The sequence below is a fragment of the Neodiprion lecontei genome, chromosome 1 (genome assembly GCF_021901455.1).
Source record: "Neodiprion lecontei isolate iyNeoLeco1 chromosome 1, iyNeoLeco1.1, whole genome shotgun sequence".
Taxonomy (NCBI): domain Eukaryota; kingdom Metazoa; phylum Arthropoda; class Insecta; order Hymenoptera; family Diprionidae; genus Neodiprion; species Neodiprion lecontei.
Genome location: NC_060260.1, coordinates 26269481 through 26293328, shown reverse-complemented (window position 1 = coordinate 26293328; position 23848 = coordinate 26269481). Strand labels below are relative to the sequence as shown.

At 41.1% G+C, this 23848-nt stretch overlaps 1 protein-coding gene across 11 annotated transcripts in view; it reads right to left on the bottom strand.

Moving 5' to 3' along the window:
• Positions 1 to 23848, bottom strand: part of LOC107225375 (stress-activated protein kinase JNK) — a 163560-nt gene that overhangs the window by 84305 nt on the left and 55407 nt on the right. For 4 of the 11 annotated variants that reach the window (XM_046729785.1, XM_046729787.1, XM_046729786.1 and 1 more), the window contains one exon: positions 11627 to 11712. The exons of 5 other annotated variants lie outside the window; for them this stretch is intronic. The gene's annotated coding sequence lies outside the window, so the exon portion shown is untranslated. Of the gene's footprint in view, positions 1 to 11626; positions 11713 to 22446; positions 23620 to 23848 lie in introns of those variants that run through there. 2 more of the 11 variants (XM_046729788.1, XM_046729794.1) reach the window with 1 other exon arrangement.

The following is a 23848-nucleotide window of genomic DNA, read 5'->3' as shown; positions in this document are numbered from 1 at the left end:
ATGACTGATCGGGATAGCGAATTTTGGTCGTGCGTTATAAATTTATGCATTAAAGTACTACACAGCGATTAATCTGAATAATTTAATTTCGATCACCGCTGGAATTACGCAACTTGGAGCGATGAGGCGATTGACGAAGGTAAAAGGCTCGATTCGGTTGATCAATCAGCAAAATAACCTTTGCCGACATTACGTGGTTGCGTGCCCAGCGTAATTGATCACGCCACGTCAAATTCCATTACGCGTGCTGCATATTATATAATTAATTATTTTCGTCAAAAGGTAGACACAGGGATGTGTTGCACTTTACGTGAGAACAACCAGACAAATAGGATTCGATAAATCAATGCAACCAACCGTAAACACACGGAAATGGATTGACCAATTTTTGGGTACATTTTCCAACTACTGACGGGAAATTTTCAATATTGTAAAACGCGTTTTCGCGAAAACACAGATTGAATGACAAGCGGGATATTTGGGAATATTCATCCGTATCAAAAATTTTTATTTATCCAACCGAGGCATCCAATCTAATCATGTATAATCTAATCTTATCCGATTTTGTACAGATTGAAGAGAAGAAGTACCGAGCGAATAGAAAATTTTAAATACTACAAAGTACAATATGATGTGATGCATCAGTTACTGATATCAACGAATTTTTATTCAGCTGCAGTATCGAATAATGGAATTGTGACGAGAAGAGATGCCGATCGTTAATTTCCTCACCGGAAATACAAAATTGAAAATCGTCGATTGTAAATCGCTTGAACGGCTTATAGCAAGCTTCTAAGATTGCAGTATAAGGTTAAACGATTTGTTTATAATTCACGAAGGAACAAACATTCGCCCCGCATGTTTTTGTTGTAGCCAAATTGAAATTTTACGGACTGAAAAAACCGGGCAATGTACGCGTACAATAATATATCCATGGGAATAAGTAAGCCCCATAGAGCAGGGAATTCGTAATCAGATCTAGTCGATAGCTGAGGAGAGTCGTTGGCCGTAATTAGACTTCCGGCGCATCTGCTACCGGTTCCACGAGACATATCGAGGCCACGAGCAGACCGCCACCCTTGGACTCATTATCACAGCTACCGAATTACAGAGGTCAGTCCGACTCTGGCTTTGGTCTTAATTAAGTTACGTAATTAAAGTCCTTCTACGCGGATGGTGCACACATGCTTCTCTCCCTGATTGCCTTACTGTGTATTCTCACTTACGTGCCGTAACGTCAAAATTAAAATTTGACTGCGATACATTGCCGAGTAATTTTGCAAAGCTCGAGTTGAAATTTTAGAACTCGTTCGAACTTCTCGACTCTCTATATTTCAATGTATCGACTCAAATTGAGGTTTCATTCATCTGTTGGAATATTGCATTTGAAACTTCCGAGGGCCAAATGAGTCCCAATTGATATTCTCATCAGCATCTCAAGCATCGGAATCGCGGCTATCGCGCAGTTTTTGAAGCTCAAATGAAGTTTATTTTACTCGGGATTTCCTCAACTAAGAAGGCCTCGCATTATAAGCTTATATAATGCATCTTGATGGGCCCGTGAAATTTTAGATCTGAAAGGGACTCGGATCTCTCAAAGCACACACCGCTTCGCGCACATAGATTGTTCAAACTGAAACTGTAATTACTGAATTTAATCACGATTTACGTTGGTAACAATAATCTATTGCGGCTTTACAGCTAACCGGAACCCTCGAGGGTCGTCTAGTCAAACGTGACTGGGCTCGAACCGTTCCAACTTCACACTGTCCAACATACCTCGTCTGACCTTAGAAAATTAAATATGCCTGTTCTAAATCTTTGGGACAGTCGAAGTGTTAAGGAGGAGATTCCAATGGTGACGTGCAGTTTGTTTAATTACAAATTCGGCACCGAACATGTAGATACCGGTTTTACCGTTCGCCCGTTGTGTAGTCAAAACTGATCAATTGGTAAGCCAAAACGCAGCTTGGACGTATTCGATGAACGTCCGTACGTCGCTTTTACACTTCTCGAAAATCTACAAAGTGTATAATTCAGCCGGGGACAGGTAAACGTGAATTGAAAACCAAGAAGATCGCATAGTTTAACTTCCAAAGAATAAAGAGTGTCGGTACAACTTCAACAGCGGTTGGATCTATAAGTAATTGTCATTCCAGACGAGGATGCAGGATAACGTATAAACTCCAATTTCTGAACGATCCTTCGTATTATACGCCCTGAATATTTCTCCTGCATGGAGAGTGTATCTTTTTCAACTGGTGATAAATTGAGACTCAGAAAATAGGGGATCAGCTTGTTAGCGTATTACAAAACACTTTGATAACGGTTGGTGAATTCGTTCGGCACAGCCGAGTGGTCTGAAAATGAGCCCCCGTATCCGTAATATCAAGTCATCAATGATTTTGTTTAGCCTTCTGCGCTTGCCAAAGGTTGGCGACGAGGTCGAACGGTTTGTTAGCTCACCGATCGAGTTGTTGACCCGGTTGCTCAACCAGCTGAGCCAGAGATGGCTTTGGCAGTATAAACCGGGCTTTTTTACTGCTCGGTATAGCCAGTCCTCGCATCAACGTCCCTCGAATAATGTGGGCTTTCGATATTGTGCCTATACCAACATGAAATTCGATGACACGACGCGGGGAGGAAACAAGGCGACAATTCCCACTTAATACATTCGACATTGTGTGCGTGCGGGGCTATTGACACGGTTACAACGATCTTCGACGCTATAACGACGACGAGCCGGTAAACTAGCGTGGAACTTGGTTATCGAATTTACGGGAGCAGGGTGCTTGCGCGGTGCTGAATTATCCCATGTACTCCGATTAGCACGTAGGCGCATTATGCACACGTATACGTTACACCGGTAGGAGGAAACGATAAACTAAGAAAGCTATACAGTATCGTTCTGACGAGCTTCTGCTTTATTGCCGCTGCCGTTTTATCGTGGAGGAATTATTAATTTCCGGAATTGTTATCCTACAGGTCGCGGGATACTCAACGAAATTAAAAGTTGCGATGCAAAATAAACGTTGACTGAGTTTAAATCTGTACGAATGTATAACGTGAATTGCAGAAGTTATTGCGAGAATCGACCATAAATCGCGAATGGCTGCAGCGAAAAAGTTCAAGTACGTTGCTATTATTATCATTGTTATTGTTAGAACTTTATTGTTGCTGGAAGGAGAACGGCTTCGTAATATAATCATTCGGGGAGAATACTTGTTATGTGCGTTTTGAATTTTAATTAAAACTCAATCGTAAGTCTGAGAGCAGCTACAATAACCAGCCAGCCAGTAAGTCTTGCACTAGTAAAACTCAACCCTTACGCCACACACCGGGGTCAAAATGACCCTACAACATGATCACCGTAGATTCTATACGAAAAACATCCACAATAATGTGTTTTCATCCAAGATGAATAATAGAATAACGTAAAAATTGTTGATTCATTTTTTTTTCCAAATATTCAACCTCACTCACTCAAATAAATGCCATTTTTTTTAAATGTGCAACATCTCCATATTTTTTTCTTAAAAATCCGTGTCTTCAGAGTTACTCAGTCAATTTTCAGCTCGAAGTATCAACTATTTAGTGAGTGATGATTTTTTTTTAATAGAATGACTTATTTTCCGGTATTTCGTTGTTTTATGCTGTTGTTTTTCATATTCGAAATTGTATTTTACTAATGATGACTGATTTTAAAAACATTTTCAAGTGTTTTGAATCGATCTCTTCGTTTCTACGCAATGCCTGTTAATGTGGGGTCTCCAGCGATGTGACACCAGTGTATATATACGCAATAGGTGTGCAGCGTAAGGGTTTATCAAATAGAGAGTATGAGCGAGGATTTGAAGCAATTGCATCGTTTCAAAATCAAATTAAATTAATGAAAAGACTCGCGCCATGCTAGACGGGACCTTTCAACAGCCCGATGACATCCGATCAGCCGGAAAAAATATTCAAGAGGTGTCTCTCTATCCCTTTGGGATGGCACAGATGCTTCCAGACGACTGATTGATGGTTAGTGCGAAGTAAAAGAGAGAGAGAGAGAGAGAGAGAGAGAGAGAGAGAGAGAGAGAGAGAGAGAGAGAGAGAGAGAGAGAGAGAGAGAGAGAGAGAGAGGGATTCCCGACTCGACGGTTCGTTGCCCGTAAACTTCGTCACACCGCGCAAGTGACCCGCTAAGAATAACAAAGAAAAGTGGTGGTAGCTTCAAAACTTCGAGTAGGTTGAGGTGGTGGTACGCCGAGATTCAGTGAGTTAGATGTTTTTGCCACGACAAGTCGATCATTATTCGCGATCCAGTTCTGCTCTGCCAATTTCCTTCTTGGGCTTTTTGTCTGTTCGATGCCCACTGAAACTGATTGGCTAGGAAGCTATCGCTAGTAAGCAGGGCTTCTACTGTCAGGCGCTAAAACGAGCCCGAGATTTTGCTCTAGGAAAATTCAACGGGTTGTCCTGTGTTCGATGTTGACAAGTATACCCACCTCATTACATAATAAATCACTTTTGAAACGCGGAAATAAAATGGCGCGTATTATTCCATTAGTACCAGATATGCAAATGGAAGAGGTGAGGTTCAACCGGGGAGATTTGAACAAATTACTGCTCCATTTGATACGCGGTAGATTTTCAGTAAGAAGAGCAAATATCAACGCCAGGCAACGGATAATTGGCAACGATAATCGGGCCACTATCCGCGAACGGGATAGACACGAGTAGCTCGATTGCTCTAAAGCTTCTCAAATACACGCCGCCAATTTACCAACCACCGATGATCGTTTAGACTCTGCGTCGCTTTGCTATCTACTTGATATACCGTGTATAGAAAGTAAATAGACTCGGTGAGATGCTTCAAACGTAATTTCCAACGACCCTTGAGAGCCTGGGATATACGTATACTACGTTTAATCCACTAAACGCGTCGTATTTCTGACACTTACGTGTTTTGCCCGCTTTGGGTGAACCAGATTTTCATCCTTGTCACCTAAAATACACGCTGTAAATGCATCCGAAGTAATGTCTTCACTTTCGAAAAATATCGAAAGAATAGTTGAGCGCTCAATTAAAATGTTGAGCGTTCCTGAAACGATATCTAGAGAAGTATATAACCCAATTTTAGAATGTACACTGAGAAAAATTTTATTCGTTATAGTAGCTAGAAAAATTGAGTAAAACAGGTATCGTTAAAAAAACTGTTTGAATATTGTTGGCATTACAAAAAACGAGGTACGCGTAACCATTTTGCGCTATTGTCGATCCTTTGTTGGTAATTGCAATGCAAAATCAGTTTGTGAGGTTTACTCCACTTTTTCAGTTAAACAAGGCTTTAACGTCAATTTATTGTTGCACAAGCATTAAATTTTTGCAACAGTTACAAGAAAATATAGCAACAGTGATCGTAATGAGAAAGAATAGTAACGGATACTAGACTTTCCGGTAACGGCTAGAAAACTAATTTTCATTTTCTACCTAGAACTATATTTTTCGATTGTGGTAAAAAATGAAAATAGTTAAGAACCGAGCGGTAACCGGAACTAAAAATTTCTCTCGGTGTACGTTAAAATTGGGAAATTTTGAAATTTCGTACGAAATCACCGCTGTGAACGCCAACCAAGATGCAAATGTAACCGCGGGGTGGAACGAATCTGATGCGCGTGAATTTCCGGCACAACCGCGATATTAACGGGCAAAGTTTGGACTGAAAGTTTTAAAGCCGATATTGGCCAAGGCGCATGATGCATTGCCTGCACTACTTGCTTTCACCAGCTTCGTACCTTCACCCCCTGCCAAGTCAGCGGCACGAAAAGCAAGCAGAGTCGACGAACGGATATTGGATGATCATGATTTATTACAGCACTGAGTTGGAGAGATGCGGGGGAATCGGATCCCGAATCATTTGCACTTAAAGTCGACTGATATTTCATGTTTACTAGACTGCGGAGCGACGTTTCTACCGATAAAAGATGAAAGCTGTCTTTTGCTCGTCCCAAGCTCTTGGGGGGAGCAAGAATTTCTTTCAAGTTTACAGAAACGGTTCTTTGATAGGTAGGTGTTTATAAATGTTTTTTTCGATGATTCAATCCGTGGATCAGAAATCGCCGAGTACAAAGCTGGAATCGCAATGCAATTAAGAATCGTGGGTGGCACTTCAGGAGTGAAATTAAGAAGAAACGTACATATTCCGAAGACGCTTGTTTATCTCAGCAAGCTAATAGGCTTACGTTTCCGCGACGTGTTATAGTTGAAAGATAAAATATTCTCTTGCCTATTATCGAAAGGCAAAGAGGTTACTTTTTCACTCGTCATAAATAAATAAACTCACACGCATGCGATACGTTCAACGGATCTTACAAAAAAGCTACAAAGGTGTTGACAGTATGTTCGCCAAGAGATAAATTTAATAATTTTCACTTCGACGAGGCTACCATTGTCCTTGAAAACAATAACCTTCGATCTAATTCTGCCTTCTATTGGTCGGAACGAACTTGAAAGCGAAATTCGGACGACGTCTAACCTCCTGGGGTTAAACCTTGTTCCCTCGGGTTAGAGGTCGAGACAAAATTGGCGTTAGGCCAACCAAAATCATCCTTTTTGTCCACCTAGCATTGCAAGATACTAAATTAACATTCCCAACTGAATCGTTCTCGGGTCAATACGGAAGATCCTGTCCGAGTGAAAAAATTCGTCTCCAAAGGATAATACGCCTCAAAATTGACAGGGTGAAGAATAGTCTCAAACATTGCGACCAATTACCACATTCGCTGATTAAATCGATTCGTACAAAAGTTGAGGCTGAGGCTAACGAACAGATATTATTAACAACTACATCTTTTTCACATCAACTGAAATTCACGTTGTTTTATTGACTGCGAATGAGTAATGAGCCGCAAGTATTGCACACATGGTCGACCGACCACTGATAAAGAAATGACGTACATTTGGTAAAACCCGGTGATCAGATAACTTGTCTGCATCTGCCCACTTCCGTTTGACAATCAAATTTTCCTCGTAACAATTACAACAATCCTCATTTCACTTTCTGTCTCACAATCAGCTCCGGCGCGGAGCGTTTTATATGGCAGAAAAAAATATAAAGATCGTCTAAGATACAAGTTTGCGAAAGAAATTTCGTCCGCTGTAAATTTTTAAAGATCCCCATTTCAGGTTGAATGACCAAACTTGTCTCATGGCTCGGAAAATTGTGACGTGTAGGACTTCCACTAATAACCTACCGTTGGTGAAGTATTTGACAGTAGACGTATATCACGAAATAAGTTAAACTGTACCTGACGCGATAATTGAGTTCAGCTCTTTACTGTATAATCGTTCCACAGCTCCTTCACTCCACGGATATAATTACCGTTAACTTTGGACAACCACGTCTATTAAGAATTCGGATAGTTTATGACGGCATAAAGGAAATTAGCCGCAACTCCGATGACATTTTAGGCGCCGATCCTAACCAAAGGTCTCAAAGCCTTGAAACTTGAAACCTTAGCGCCCTGCAGTGAGGTCTGAATATTTCAGAAGTATCAAAGTGGATACGGTTTCCCGGGTCTCAGAAACACGTCGCCTCCGCGTAGTTTCTTGCCTTGAAAATCCCCGCGGCTTTCATCCTCGGCGTAATGACTTGCTAATTGAAGGACTTATTACGAACGCCGAAGCATCGAAACTCTACATGTGTTTAAAAAATCACATTATTTTACATTAAAAAAATCGTTTTATCGCTAGTAAAAACAAATATAATCGAATCTTCGTAAATAAATGTGTCGCTGACCCCTCAAGTGATTATTACTTGAGTTGATCGACGAAGTTATCGTTTCAAACCTTATCGGCTGATTTGAGGCAGTTACTTGCGTAACTGGGACAGTAATGATTAAATTCCTCGCAGGTGTTCTTTTTATTGAAATTGCTTTTGAAAACTTGTCGTACTAAATTTCGTTCAGCGATCTATTGAAATTATACAACTCAAGTTCAGGCGGCAGTTTCGTCATAACCATCAAAGCGACAATCAACTCCAACGAGTCTTTTGAGTTTGAAACTTTTTTCCCGATCCATATCTTCGTGGGTATCCGCGTGGGACTGACCTCTCAAAGTCATCTGATACATTTCTATCATACTGAGTCTATCTCAATTTGAATCGACCTTTTAGTTGCAAGATTTTTCCGCTTTCTAAAGAAGCCCCGAATAAGCACTGAAGTTCTCTCGAGAAAAGTAGCTACAGTAAAACTAAAATACTTGTATTACAGCGGCCCCAGGAAACTGCAACACAGATCTAAAGACTGCTTTCACTTCCAAGAGTTACAAATATCGTAATAAATCCATAACACGAGCTTTACTTTCGACGTCTCCTGCAGGATTTACTGCAACACGCACCGAAGCTCTCATACCCACTAAAAGGGTGTACAGGTTCAATTTGGTGAGGTAACGTTGTAACGGAGTTCATACACGAGCTGTGACCAACTTTATCGGTACCAGTCGAAGTGGAACTTTGCTGAAAGCGGTGCCGTACATCGTGCCGAAGTAGCGCTGTGCTACGGTTTCGAATTTTGCGAAACTTTGAACCACTTGTGGCCGGCTAGGAGTAGCAGATGTCCTACGTGCACAGAACATTCTCCGAACTTGAACGTTATTGCCGGAAGGATACTAGAATCCTTGAAACTCGACTACAGTCTAAAGATGCTGAAGCCTAGATGGACACGAAGTTAGGATGTATTTTCGACTTTTGGTACAGTTGATGGTTCATTTCAGAGTCGATATCTTTCACCCTCGAATTGCAGTCATTGGAGAAAACAGGATGCGGGTATGAAACCGTTTTTGCCTATTTTCATGATTCGCTAGCATTCGATATGTTGAATACTACCGCATTTCAAACGCATCGTACGGTAAATTGTTGGCCGTTTGACGGTAAAGCGAAAATTCAATTATACAGCAGGTACTCAATCAACTTGACAACAGTTGAGGCGTGCGTCAGAGGTACACGGATGATATTACTTGCCCAACGAAACAATGTGCGTCGTCACTACGTCAGCGGAACATAATTCGTTATGACACAAAGAGTGCGTAGGTGCTCGAAGAAACAAGGGACAATTTTTCAGAGGGCAATTTCAGGCAAATTTATGCAGACGATATTCAACATCTAAAATTGATGTCCTCGTTACAAACGTTCAACGGCCGACTGCTTTCAACCGTTCATCCAGAATTGGAAGCACTCGTCACTAATAATCTCGGTGAAATAACATATTTCGAATGAGACCAACAGTAAAATCGGCGATAATATCTTTGGATCTATGGTGATTGACTAGAAAATGAACATTACCGTGGTCAGCAGAATCGTGTGATTACATTTCGACATTTCCTTTCGTCATATTCATTTAGCTAAGTTGTTTTTAATATTGAAAGTTTTCCCACTCAAATATAATCAATTATGGATTTTCCATTGCCAGTCAAACTTTCCGAATTCAGAACATTACATCAAACTTTCAAAGTGGTTTAAAGTATCACGTCACAAATCGATTAAGGAACGTTATGTGTTTAATTTCGAGAGAATTGACAAGTTCGCGAAAGGTATCTGACGTCGAAAATACATTGGTATACTTTCAAGAACGAAATACAATTTGAATCAAGCTGAAGAACTTCATGGTAAAAATTGTGTTAGAATAACGCAGTTTAAACATACAGAACAAAAAAGTCAGAGTTTCTGTGTAGTCCGTGTCTCAAATTTTCAGATAAAACGTACACTGTCAAAAATTTCTGTATGAAACTTCCTAGACTGTATTGCACGTTTTATTCGGATACGGTTCAGTGTATTCACCATACGTTCGCAGTTTTTTCAATTTACAAACACAACAAATTTACCACACAGTGCAGTAAATCCAAATAACTTTTTTCTGTTTTTCTTATAAATTTTAGTAAAATAAAACATCACAAGTTGAAAGCAGATGCATAGTAATTTACCTCACTACACCGAATTTGTAAATTTGAAACCTACTTTGGTAATTTGCCAACTTTTTTATAGAGTAAATGAATAGTAAATTCACAATAATTTCCAACCGTGTAAGACTTCCGTTTGGTTGTGATTCTGTGTAATTTTCCCTTAACAGAAGTATCCGTGAGTTTCGAAAAACGTGTTTCAAAAGCTCTTATAAGCAGTTACAAAAATGTGCATGCCAGAAAATTACTCCGGTTTCTTATCTCGTGGAGCGAGCGCTTGTAAGCCATATCGCAAATGCGATGATTAAACGTCTCGGTGGTTTTGCGCTTCGTAGTGTACTTCATCCAAACCTAGAGAGGATTCCACGACCGGGTTTTTGCGGTCCTATCCCGCGAATTATTCGCACCAAACACGTGGACAGTGAGTTAGAAGAACAACGGTAAAGTTAATAAGATTACCGTGCCAACAATCGATTATCGTTGGATAAACACCTGTAATCACTTGATGCGAATTACGCAAACTAAAAAGGTGCCATTCTCTAAACTTCAATTAACGACCAGGTCTTGCAGCATGGTTGTTTTGCAGATGCGAAACGCGCACGTGAACTTTCACCGAGTAGGTATAAGTAAAATTTTCAGAGCAACCCCTCCGTAAAATTCAGCCGAGAATATTCACCCGAAGAATAAGGAGAGTGTTTCGGCTCAAAACTTCTCGCTGTACCAAGGAAGTTGGGTAATAATTTAAAAAACGCCGAATTATCACAAGCGGCAACCCTCCAGCAACCCGGGCGGCTAACCGAGTCCAAGCTGGCTGCCTGGTTACACGGATGTCGGGCGTATCTTTCCGCCGGGTTTATGACTGAACTTGCGAAAGATATAAAGTAATAGGTATAAGAGGGCTGGAGAAAGGCGGTTCTCACCATGCGGAGAGCCTGCGTACGCAGCAGCGGGGCAAAGGACGAATCCCTCTTGCATCGTTCTGCTTTTACCACTTCCGCCTACGGCTATCAATTTATTTTATCTTATCAAAGATCACTGCGAGAAATTTCTCAGGAACAAGAAACAAAAAAACATGAAAAAGAAAGAACGTTGGACAAACTGCGTCGTTAAAGCGAAATTCTTATTATGGCACTTATATTATACAGATATAATTATGAATTTCCACAACGAATGCTTACCGTAATATAGAATCGATTACGATCGTTTTTAGGATTTGTCGCAAATTCTAAAATATCATTACAAAATAACAAACATCGTACCATTTTCCTTCTCTGGAATGTTTTGGAAATTTTATTACGAATACACGTCATGCTTAGAGCGTTACAAATTGAGCCACTATAAACAGCGGAATTCTATTGATCTAGTATGCAAGGAATAACTCCTAGGAGACCGTATACAGATAGGGTGTAAAAACGTTGTTAAAAAGTGATACAAAAAATAGTTAATGTAGTGCAAATATTTGAGTACCGATACTGAGAAAGTCTGAATGTAAAATTTGGAATGCTTCGAGCAGTATATTTTTCTCTTTCTGTTCTTCTCTTCAAGCATCATTATGTGTATAAACGGGTAAATTTTCGTTTGAATAAAGTAAAATCGCGATATTCCTGCGGTTTGAAGTGAATTTCCAGGCATTTCAGTACCTAAGCAAAAAGTAATTTTAACTACACGTGTGGTGTCGAATACGTACCTATAATGAACTCGATTGTTGTTCGGATTTCAGACCGCGACACAAAAAGTACCAACAAACGTTTGACAATTAGGTTGTTCGCTCACCTGGAACAGAGGGGAAAAACAAAAAAAAAACGTTATTACAGAGAATAGGGGAAGAGCTGGACGAGGAGAAAAACCGTATCGATTAAAACTTAGCTTAGAGTTAATTCCACGTCGCGGAATAAATCGCGGTACATTGATCTGAGGGAAGGAAAGAGAGAGAAAGAGAGAGAGAGTTTGGAATTATTTCTCTGCCTTCGATGGTTCAGTGAACGAATGGCGGAACAACCGCTGGCAGACTTATTTAAGCGCAAAAAATTTTTGTTAAAATAAGTTTAAAAATAAAATGCTTAAACGCATTAAGCCGCGGCCAATCGCATCAAACAGAAGCACGTTCGTGGAAGGGATGTAAAAATTTCATTCGCTGTCCTCTGGGTATCCACGTATCTCCAAAAAGCACCTCAGCTGCAAAGAAATTGCGCCAGATACACTGAAGTGAAAACTGCTCTACAAAAACTCACTTTACAACTTGGAAACCACCAAAATAAGGAATCACTCGCTTGGAAATCACCAACGATTCCAAGTGATTTCCAATATTTAAGGATAGCAGGAATTTCACTGATATCCAAATGACTTTCGTTGTTAGAGTATATCCCGAATTACAATGATTTCCAATACTTTTCAATTAAATCCTCAACCTTTCGGCAATGGCCTTTAATCCTGTGGCTGGATATTCCAAAATTTGAAAAACTCAAAATATCCACGCGCACGTCACGTTGGTTTTGCATCAGTCAAAAGCCTTAGTAACCAAATTGTTTTACTTCAAACCTGCTGAACGCGAGACTCTACCGAGTGTATTGATAATACACGTATACACACGCTATAGGTATACGAGGTTTCTTACAAAAAACAATCCAAGAACAACGTCGTAGAATTTTACGAGGCGATACTTTGTCGCTGGAGATATTCTTCGCCGTGTGTAAGAAAAAAAAAAAGGAAAAGCAGTGAAATAAACACCGAGGGAGCCTTCGCTGCGAATCCAAAGAACGCGCAATTTCACGCACACGTTTCAGCGAGTCAGTTTCCTTTCGCAAAAATCCCCGCAATACCGGGATCTGAAAACGACCGTAGTTATGCAACAGCGTTCACAATCTCAGGGTTAAGGGCGAAGGAAATAAGTGCCACGAAAAGCTCCCCCAGCTGGTAATTTTGAACGGACACGCGCAAAAGCTGGAGGCAATAATTTTTCCACTGCACAATTTTCCGAGAGCGACGCCGGGTGAAAACGAAAAGAAAGAAATAAGGGTCAAACAAGAAACCTTACTTTATTCGTTCCAAACCGAAATCGCACATCGATTACGAGAATTTCTTCCAGGATCAGGTTCCGTTGAGAAATTTTGACACAGCGGCGTCGAAATGTCCTTGCCGCTGGCCCTCGTGCAGCGGAAACCAGCGTAGCGAACAGCACGCGAGACTTCGGCCAAGCCCCGAATTTCAAACCCTGGCTAAGCACGAACACGGCACGAGGTATAACGTAGAAAAGTAGGCACAGAACCGAATTTAGACAAAGTCCGTGCGGAACTCCGAAGGGGCGGGACGGGCGCCACTACTGCTATAAATCAAATGGCCACCCCAATTTTCCGTTACCAACATACACGTTGCCCTGTTCTGATCCACCCCGATATACGACAACCTTTCCGGCGCCACTCGAACGGTCGTTTTTCATTCTATTTTTCAATGTTTTATTATTGCCGTAATTTTCTGCAAGACTATAACTTTTGAAAGTATATTTCAAATCGTAACACTCACCGCAATATTTTCTGACACGTCAATTTTTACCGTACGGAAAAGCAAGGTGTTCGAAATAACATTTAAAATTGAAGCCAACGATAAATGGTGTGAAAGTAAAATCAAGAGTCACTGATCGAGTTCGTCAAAGAATTTTCTCACGACAGGTAACTAAAAAGGAACCATGACAGTGAAAAACAAGACCTAAGAAATTATTGCAGCTTAATATTTTTCTAGCAGAATAAAAGAGCGGAATTTTCATTGACGATGAATCCTTCAACCAAGCTAAGCATAAAAAATTGGCCGCGGTTTTTCGGGTGTAATTATCAGAGCGACTTCCTCCCGGCGCGAACTATCCGTTCGAGTTAGCGATCGTGACCGAAAGTTTTCGACTCGCAGGTCGCAGGATATGCCGGGTATATAAGCGTGATATATCGCGAAATTGCGCCTAGCTTCTGGGGGTTGGCGGTTTGATGATCGTGGAATATCTTAATGTGGATCTGCGTGATTTCCGGCCGCTAAGAAACTGAGAAATTGAACGCGATAATGTGAGCGAAGTTGACCGGCTTATATTCCCTTGTCACACGAAATATCTAACCAGCAACAAATTTTGTTTTTGGAACACGGGACACGGTTGAAATATGCCGACGGCGTCGACGATCCGCAGGATTTTCAACTGCCAGGCAACAAATGTCACACTTGACTCCGAACAGAGCGTTCCGGATTCCCAGTCAATGGTACCAATTATTTCGGCTGGAATTATAACGCGTTGTAGTAAAATAGAGCAATATGCATACTTAATTGCTCATAGCGTTATAGAAACTCTACTAATTTCCTGGCATTTTCCCTCTCATTACTGCCGTAGTTATACATACATATATATATATATATATACTTGTGCCAAGAATTTCTACGCGTTCAATCTTGTCGGGAATGTCGAACCAGCATCGGCCGTCCACCTCCCCGAACTTTATCGCTCTTGGATGAATTATTCTGCCTCGGCACGTGCCGTGCTTCTTCGAGCATTTAATTCACCCTTTGCAAGAGAATTATCTTTGATGATTCACATACACAAGCCTCGACTGAATGTGTTCACATAATTGACTGTATTTACTCGCGGTCATCCCCGTGTTGGTTTTAAACCGATCGATTGAATCCAACGCCAAGGTAAGCGGGCTGTTTACCGAGTAACGCATCGCGCGCAAAATCGAGACGTCAAATTTGATGAACCGAAAGGATTAGTCATAAATTTAGAGCAAACCTTCGAAGAAGCACGAGCCAATATTATACGTATAATATCGAAGAAGAAGAAGAAGAAGAAGAAAATCCAAGCGTCACTGGTTATTCTGATGAATTATATTACGGCTCGTCTTGTAACTTGTAAAGCTACCTAATTAATCTTCGGATCTCACGTACAAGATTTCTAGTCTGCCGTATACTCGCAACTAGATTGCGCCTGAAAATTTTACGATTTTGTTATTCCTGATGGTGAATATCTGTCTTTCCCAACAGCAAACTGTAGGTACAACATGTGTACGAATACACAGAAACATAACACGTGGGCAGCATTCGGATATTCACGCTACCGAAACAGAACTAATATAGTCCATTATGATTGCGAAGAAATACATACATGAGAATATGAGTAAAAAGAAATGTGACAAAGCGTGCCTTACTATGGCTCACTCGCAATGATTAACAACGGCGATTCTAAAGAATTACAATTTAGTATTTAATGCAAATTCAGCCACCGCATGCACCTACACGGTTTTTACAAATGCTGGAAATTTTCTTATTCCCATTCTTAGTTTTGCTACAATTTCCAATGACAGTTTTTGTACAGCAAAAGCGGGAATCAGGAGGAACGCCCCGCGAATTCTGCATGTAACTTATATACATATACCTATACTCAGCTCAGCCTCAGCTTGTATTACAAAACAGAATACATGTATTCATATTGTATACAACGAAGCATAGGTGGTTATAAATATGTACAGACACACATGTTTTTCGCTCGTGAGTTTTGTACAAATATTTGTAAGAAATTGTTACAGTTTGGCACATGGTTGGTATTCGCTATTCGCAGAATCGGAATTCAGGGTATCGACGTGTCAATGAATCACCAGAATCGTATTCGTCATTCCACGATGCTGCTATATTTATAAACTTGGATACAAGAATATAAGAGAAATCATTCCCGCCGTCGACCTTTGCCAATACGGACATGGAATACCTGAAAAGTTTACGAAAGTTTTTTTTCGGTTCTTTCTTCACGAATTCTTATGCGTCATTGGTGTGAAAAAATAATTATACATTTGAATTTCATGAACAAACTAGCGATAAGCATGTGAGATATTGTTAGATTGGTGCACAGAAATCAGCTCCTCTATTTCAACTCCCTACAACGAAACAATAATTCTAGTCGGAGGTGGATACGCGATACGAGTAAAAAGAAACGGATAAAGTGAGCGTATAAGCGAGGCATTCCTGAGTCTAATGGTCGGACCATCGACTAGTAGGTACGTATAATCTCTACAATTTTTAGACAAGAAACTGCTAGTTTGTGAATCATAAATGTCAATGAATGTCGTCCCTATTTGCCGTTGAAAAAATAAACAGCAGCGGTACAGCAGCTTGTTACATTATATACAAGCGCACTTTTTGCGGTGGTAAAAATTACCCAGGGACTTAAAAAATAACTCGATACCGCTGTTTTGCACAGTTGCTATTAGAGGCGTGGATATATCATTCTTAACGGCTGTCAACTGCAGACGAATACGTAACCGCATTTCAAGTGTCTCTTTTCGAGTTATTCAATATCGTTCAACTACGGTTGAATAAGGAAATAAGCGTCTTAGATAAAAATTGTATAACCGTCACGCATTCGTTGGACACAGTTCATATACCTTAGAATAAACGGAAAGTGGATTATTTTTCACGAAAAATTTCAACAAAACTGTATTCGTGAATGAGCTTTTAAGCATCTTGCGATCCACTGTGAAGGAATTGACAAGTATCGCGTTATTATCGCCATGAAGAGGGTAATAATTGCCGGTAATTACTCGGTAATTACAATAGGATGCATGGCGAACCAACGATTGCAATAATGATATTCTGAACATGACAATTAAATGCAAAGATACTGTAAATCTCGAAATAATCTACATTGCGGTGGGCAGAATGCATAAACACCTCGGTTTACGTCCCGTTTAAAGATAGTGAGCGTAATTAATTCTTTCACGTTGCACGTACACGACATTCTACGGTAGTTCACAACAACAAGTCGTCTTTCAGAATTTTGAATTTTACGAGAGATGGAAGTGAAATAGATTGCGGGAAGATAATTAGCAATGCAAGCACCGGATTTCCCGACCGTCGCACTATCGTCGTAAAGTGTGGATATTACCGCGCCTGGTTGTCGTAGTTGTAGTTCTCGTTTCTCACAGGATTAATCCACCCAAGTTCTGGAAGCCGAAGACTCGTTGCGTGGGCGAAACGTCTAGGTAAGCCATCTCCGCAATGGATTCATCGTCGCGTCCGACTCTTGACCAGAGATGCAAGGATTATTAAATTTAATACGCTCAATTAGTCGGGGCCACGAACTAAACCACGAGACTAATATCCTTGGAGCTGCATTTCCGAGGCTTTTGAACAGTGCGAGGCGGACTTGGAGCAAACCACTCCTGGACTAGACGCGGCTCCGATTTGACTCAACTAATGACTTTCGTACATCATGCCTTTATGTCAATTAATAACAGTGAAAGGTGCTGTTATTTGTACGACGCGGTGCCAACCCCGCAGAGACGACTTGAAACTATGTCGCGAATCTGCGCATACTTTTTGCCCTCGTCTGTTCGTAACTCTTACGTACGGTAAATCTAGCGCATGATACATTGAACAATGTAACGTTGTTGATGAGTAAATCACCGAGTTGATAGTAGAAAACGACATAATAGAATGTCACATTCTCATGACACATTGACTATTAGTGCGTCTGACTATAACTGCAACAATTACTGCTACCACTGTTTCAGTTTTGTTCCTCAAACTCCACACGTCTGTAGCAACTGTAAAGGCAAGCTCATAAATTTTACAAATTTCCCTCAAGAATCGAGAATTAATTAGCTTCACACACTTCGGAAGATTTTGTGAATTTTATGAGGTCATATTTTGTGAGTTCTATATTCAGCAAAACGTCGCTAATTCGCAACTTCAGGATTATCTGAGACTCGGTAAAAAGTGACGAAGCGCAATATACTGATATTTTGCAAACTTAACAAGATCATACTCATTCTATAAAGTTTAGTGTTTGAGATTGTGATTTTTTGTCTCAATACTTCGTTACGTGAACCTTATCAGCTTTAACCTTCTCAATCACAGTGAGATGCTCAGCGTCTTGCCTCAAAAATTTCCACGCTGTATCCTTATCACAGTTCATTTGCAACTTCAAAAGATCTTTGTTACTTTGTAAGACTATCAAAATATGGAAACATGTAATAATTTTTTCGATTTTCCATCCGCCACACAGGATCCGCCATTTTGAATTTAAAAACGATCAAATTCCGAGTTCAGATTCGTAATCAGCGACCTCAAAAACCTGCGAGTAACAAAATTCGGCCAAAATATTGAGTGAAAAAATGTTTGACAGAAAGTGTTAACCTCGTGTTTTTGAACCTCCACCGTGCTGAACCACCCTCTACTTCTAAGCTGATCCATGTTCACGTTCGATCGATTCAACAACGAGGCAAAAAGTGAAAAGAAGCTCCACGATTTGCACATGCTCGTAAAAATGTACGAATATTGCTATGGAAATCGAATCGAAGTATCGGGATCTCGGTTCAGCGATCGCGATAGGTGCCGTTGAACGTGACAACTGCGTTAAACACACAGCTGTAATCTCATGGATCCAAAAGCCGGCGAGGAATAGCTGCTGCCCGTGTACGTCAGGATCGATATCGAGCGACTCGCAGTGACAGGGTATGACTGTGGTTCGGTCGTCAGGCAGGCGAGCGTGCTTGCTTTTTCCACAAACGAAGGGTGTTCCTGGCTTGTGTGGTAACCGAGTAGAAAAATCAATAGCTAGGTATGTGTGTTAGTGTTATTTCATGCCGCCATCTGCCGCTGCTGCCTCGTGCGCTACGTGGAATACCGGCTATGGTTGTCAGTTCCGAACTGCAATGAGGTGTTTCTTTCGCAAAATAATGAAAAACCAGCTGCGGTCGTAACACGCGACTCCGCAAGTTCGTCATTAACTTGATCAAGGGAAACCGTATACACTGAGAGAAATTTTTAGTTCCGGTCACCGCTCAGTCCTTGACTGTTTTCATTTTTTACCACAATCGAAAAATGTAGTTCTAGGTAGAAAATGAAAATTAGTTTTCTAACTGTTACCGGAAAGTCTAGTATCCGTTACTATTCTTTCTCATTACGATCACCGTTGCTATATTTTCTTGTATAACTGTTTCGAAAATTTAATGCTTGTGCAAGAATAAAATGACGTTGAAGCCTTGTTTAGCTAAAAAAGTGGGAGTAAACCTCAGAAACTGATTTTGCGTTGCAATTACCAAAAAAGGATCGACGATAGCGCAAAATGGTTACGCGTACCTCGTTTTTCGTAATTCCAACAATATTTAAACAGTTTTTCTAACGATACCTGTTTTACTGATTTTTTCTAGTTACTGTAACAAATGAAATTTTTCTCAGTGTATGTAATAACGTCAGTAATCGTGGGTAACGAACATTATGATTGGTGATTTAGCGACGTAAGTAACAATCTCATGTCCGTAGTGTTGTGACTAACCAATCTCTCTACAATCCAATCAATGTGAATGTGAGGACTGCCGGAAGATCGCAGAAAAACCAAATCAAGGTTCTCAATTCCTAATCGATCGATTTCGTTCCACGGATATTCGATAAGCAGAGAAATGAGAGTTCGTCTGTTAATCTCTTCATATGAAAAATCTTTCGTTGATTCGAAAAGACGCGTTGCGATTGAAACGACGATTTAGGTCACACGCGAGATTATTGAAATTGGTTGGAAAAAATAAAAGAAAGAAATAAAAACAATCGGTAATCTCAAAGGTCAGCAGATTTGATTGGCTCCGTGTCGATCGACGCTATCATTGTCCGTGTTCACTGGCCCTGTATGAGCTTTCGTCGACAATAAAAAAGCGGAAATCGATATTGTTATGATTGGAGGGGTAGTAAACGACACTCAACAGAGAGGACAAGAGACTCGGGCTATTTCTACACGAGCGATCGAGCGTTTCGGCGGAAAAATAAGACGGCCTCAAATACGTAGAGATTCACTCGAAGGACTAATTCGCATTTCTAGAAGCTCAAGTCGCGAAGACACGTATCGCGAAAATCGCGCAACTGTACTTACACACAGCAGCTGACTGACTTCTGATGTGAGTGGATAAAAGTTTCTCGAGTTTTCACGAAAACTATTCAAATATATCCAACGCATTGTGATTATAGTTTTTTCATTCGTTTTTCTAGTTTTCCTAAAAAATCCACATTTAAATTTCAGATTTCACCGTAGTCGGATTACCTCGATAACGTTCAACTTTTTGAACGGTTGACGCGATCAAGCTCCACAAAAATATACAGGGTATCTACCGCAATCGAGAATTTAGATCCCAGGACTATTCCAAGAGTTTCCGGGACAGTTGATTTAAAACTTCTAGGACCTTGACTACATGGTCCGTCGACTGGTAAAATCAAATCGGTTTTCAATCAAATATGCATCATGTCAACTTGTCCAGCATAGATCAAAATATTCCAGGACTTTTCCGGGATTTAAGGATAATCAAGGAGCAACGGACACCTTGAGTATACTGATGAGAGACTGGGGGGAATGCCACGCGTTTCGAAACATCATCTACCTGATAGGCGTCGCAGAGAGTGAAGGAGAGAGAGAGAGAGGAAAGGACTTATCCTTCGGGAGGACAATGCCCTTAGCTACCCTTCGTTTCAGCTTCCACGAATCCCCTCAGACTGTCAATGTCGCCCCTACGGCCCCGACGGCGCCCAAGGTTCCGCTGACATTTTGGTCACGTGACACCTTAGCCGGGGATGCGGTAGGCGAAATATGGAAGGACGGAGACACGCCGCGCCGTGCACTCTAAATTGAGAGAGAAGTTCGACGGCTTTCAAGGGAGAGACCGAGGCACATGAATAGTTGATTCCTCTCGTAGCTGTACAAATCACCTGCAACGTGCTCGACTCCTGCAAATCATGATCATTACCGTCGCCAAGGGTGCTTTTCGGAACTATAAGGTGCAGATGCGCGACTGCAGCGTCTGCACTGTACCTGCGATTTGTTCCATATACAGAGGGTGAAGGGTTCTGTTCGATACAGTCTCTCGCAAATTTCATTCCACGAATTGGATTACGTTGGGAACTTGCATATATAATCGTTGTTTGGAGTATAAGTGTACTTTGTTTAAGGACGATGGCTACGCGCCATTATTCATTTTTACAAGATGATACGGAAATACACGAAAAAGCGTGCGTTAACCAGAGCTGCAAGAGATGTAGAAGTTGGGAAAGACGGTTGCTACGTGGTTAGTTAGAGTGTGGAAATTTAACCGGAAGCCTCGTACCTCTCAATAAGTGAACCAAGCGCGTTATGCTAAAACGCCAACAGAGCTCGAGCACGCTGAAAGGGGTCCTACAGGGTTCTGAGCGCACGTTCGTAACTTCAGAGTTCAGGGTTCAGCAAACGCAGGAGTAATTGAATCGGTGCGGTGTTTACACAAAAGCAGATTATGTCACCCAACGAAAGCGGGGATTAGACGAACGGACATTTTTTTAGGGAGGGGTTAAATCGTGCGTGAGTGCGTAACATTGTTCTCTCGGTAACGCGAGAAAAAGAGAGAAAGAGGGAAAAAGAGAAGTATTTTTCTATTCGCGTAAAACGCGAAGCGATGACGGCGACGACACCCGGTTTCAAAAAATACCCATCGAGACACACAAGCAAACCAGACAGATTGGCAGGGTGGCATCGAATGCTATCTGCAATTCCGTAAAACAAGCACGTTGTGCACACAAACATAGATATTATGCCGCGCAGGGGACAATTCTATCGATTTTATACGATGTAGGTCGCGATCGTGTTCATTCAATTTATTCAGGACGCGAAAACCGCGCCGTGAAGAAGAAACCTGATTGAAGACGGTTTGATAAAAGGGCAGAATGACGAGCTCATCAACTCTGTGCGGTTAGGAGCATCGTTTAGCGTGCGCTAAATTACTACAAAAGACACTGATAAACTGCCGTAAGGATGCTACGGTATTACAGAGAGTGCAATATTGTGAATTGGTCATTTGCTGATACATTTGCACGGTGGCCTTGTAAGTTCGGTTGAAGCATGGCAAAGTTTCTGATATTTACACTGTGAGATACCGCAGATAACGTTATTGAATTCTTATAAATGCTAATTTTGAGGAAAAATTCTCAAGATTGTTGAAAACAAATTTCAAAAATTGCACAAATATTGCCTGGTAATCGGTACCAAAAAACTTCAGCTACGGCTAAAATATAAGGAAAACTAAAAACCCGGATAAAAATATTCACCTCCTTCGTGATTATATATTCCGACGATCGAGGTACAGGAAATATCGCCTTGTTCCTTTCTGCACACTTACGGTCACGTAAAAAATTTCTCCAACTGGTTAACGTCGTTGACGATGACGTCTTAAAGTCACCACGATCGATAAACGATTCAAGGCATGTCTGTACTCGTGCAAACTACAACTTCGTCAAGGGTATAAGCATGGGGTTCGAGGTTCACTGAAACGCCTCCTCAGCACCATGTTATACAATTGAAATTGGAGTCGTTTTATGGTCACATTTGCGCAGTTTTCCTCTAGTTCTCTTTTTATAAATTATATCACATTTACTTCTCACGCTAATCGCACGAAATGCATTTTACGAATCAGCGAGGGAATGGCACAGTAGTATCCAAAATTCGCAATAGGTAAATTCGTCACAGTGTGACCTTACCTTGATCAACGCCAGCCTGCAGCAGCTTCCAGCCCTGATTGGAGTCTTTGTTATATCGCGTGTTTGCCAGACACTCCAGGGATGGTTTGACTCTTGCGTTTCACTCGCTTTATCAGTTGCGCCGAACAAAGTTAGCCAACGATATTAAAAAAAATTTTCTCCTCGTTTCTGACGTGGTCCGCGAAATTTGGACGGATAACTCGGGTACCGTGTCTTAATTGAACCCTATTTCTCGAACCATAGGCGACACGTGCGTAATCGTGTTTGACCCGTGGTATAAATCTGTTAACGCATACTTTACAACGCCAGTCACTTACTCAATGCTTCTTATCACTTATATTAATGGTTGCTTGTGTTTCGCGTTGGTTAAACGTTGACAAGTTTAGTGGTCGGAATTAGGTTTTACGCGCCAGTCTGGCGCGGCTGAAATGACGATAAATGTTGGTTGGGATGTGTGGGAGATGACAGCTAACTCACTCGCGGAACAAATAACCGTGTTCACGTATATTTAACGACCTTGCGATGTATATAATATTGTGGTTTTTCACGATTCGTCACTAGGTTTTTTACACGTGTATAATTAAGACGAAATGAGACGGATTTTCTTCTTTCGTTTCTTTTTAAATCGCATATGTAACTAAATACGTGCTCGATCACAGCTGAATCTTCGCTATCGTACTACGTATTTCTATACTATCGTAAAATTAATACAGATCGTTTAGAACGCAATATGCGTGTGTATAGATTTGTTGAAAAATTTAAACCCTGACACAGTTGCTATTTTACAAAGTGCAATGTGAGAAATATCATTATTTCCTGTACAATTAAACAACCGTGATCATTCGCGGGTTATATAATTTAAATGTTCAAAATCACCATCGCCGATGTGCAGGTTAAAAACAGATTTTCCAGCCTCGCCACAGCAGACACCGTACGTGAGATTGGAAACACATGGGTTTTCAAAAGCAGCTAGTATATTATTTAATTCGGGTTGAAAATTGTTCAATTAACGTAAGTCCTGTATCGCACCCTTGGAGATTATTCTTACAGAAGGTGGCGGAGTTGCGGGACGACTTTTCGAAGAGGGGGAGAAGAAGATACGGGGCTCGAGATTGTCGTGAGAAACGCGAGATATCGCACGAACGGACGAGAGATGCGTCGCGTTTGAGAGGCCGCGCGCGACTGACGCTCGTGGAGAGAGATCGCGCGCCGGCGCCGCGACGCCTCGCGTCGAAGGGTCCTCGTCACCCTCTCTGACCGATAGCCAAACCGCCGACGCGCCGCGACGCTCGAATTTGTTCGGTGGCAATGTCTTCGCCTGTCCAAGGGCGTCGCGGATTTTTGTTCAGCGGGGTATCGTTTTTCATGATTGCGCAACATTTTTATTTATTCATTGATCATT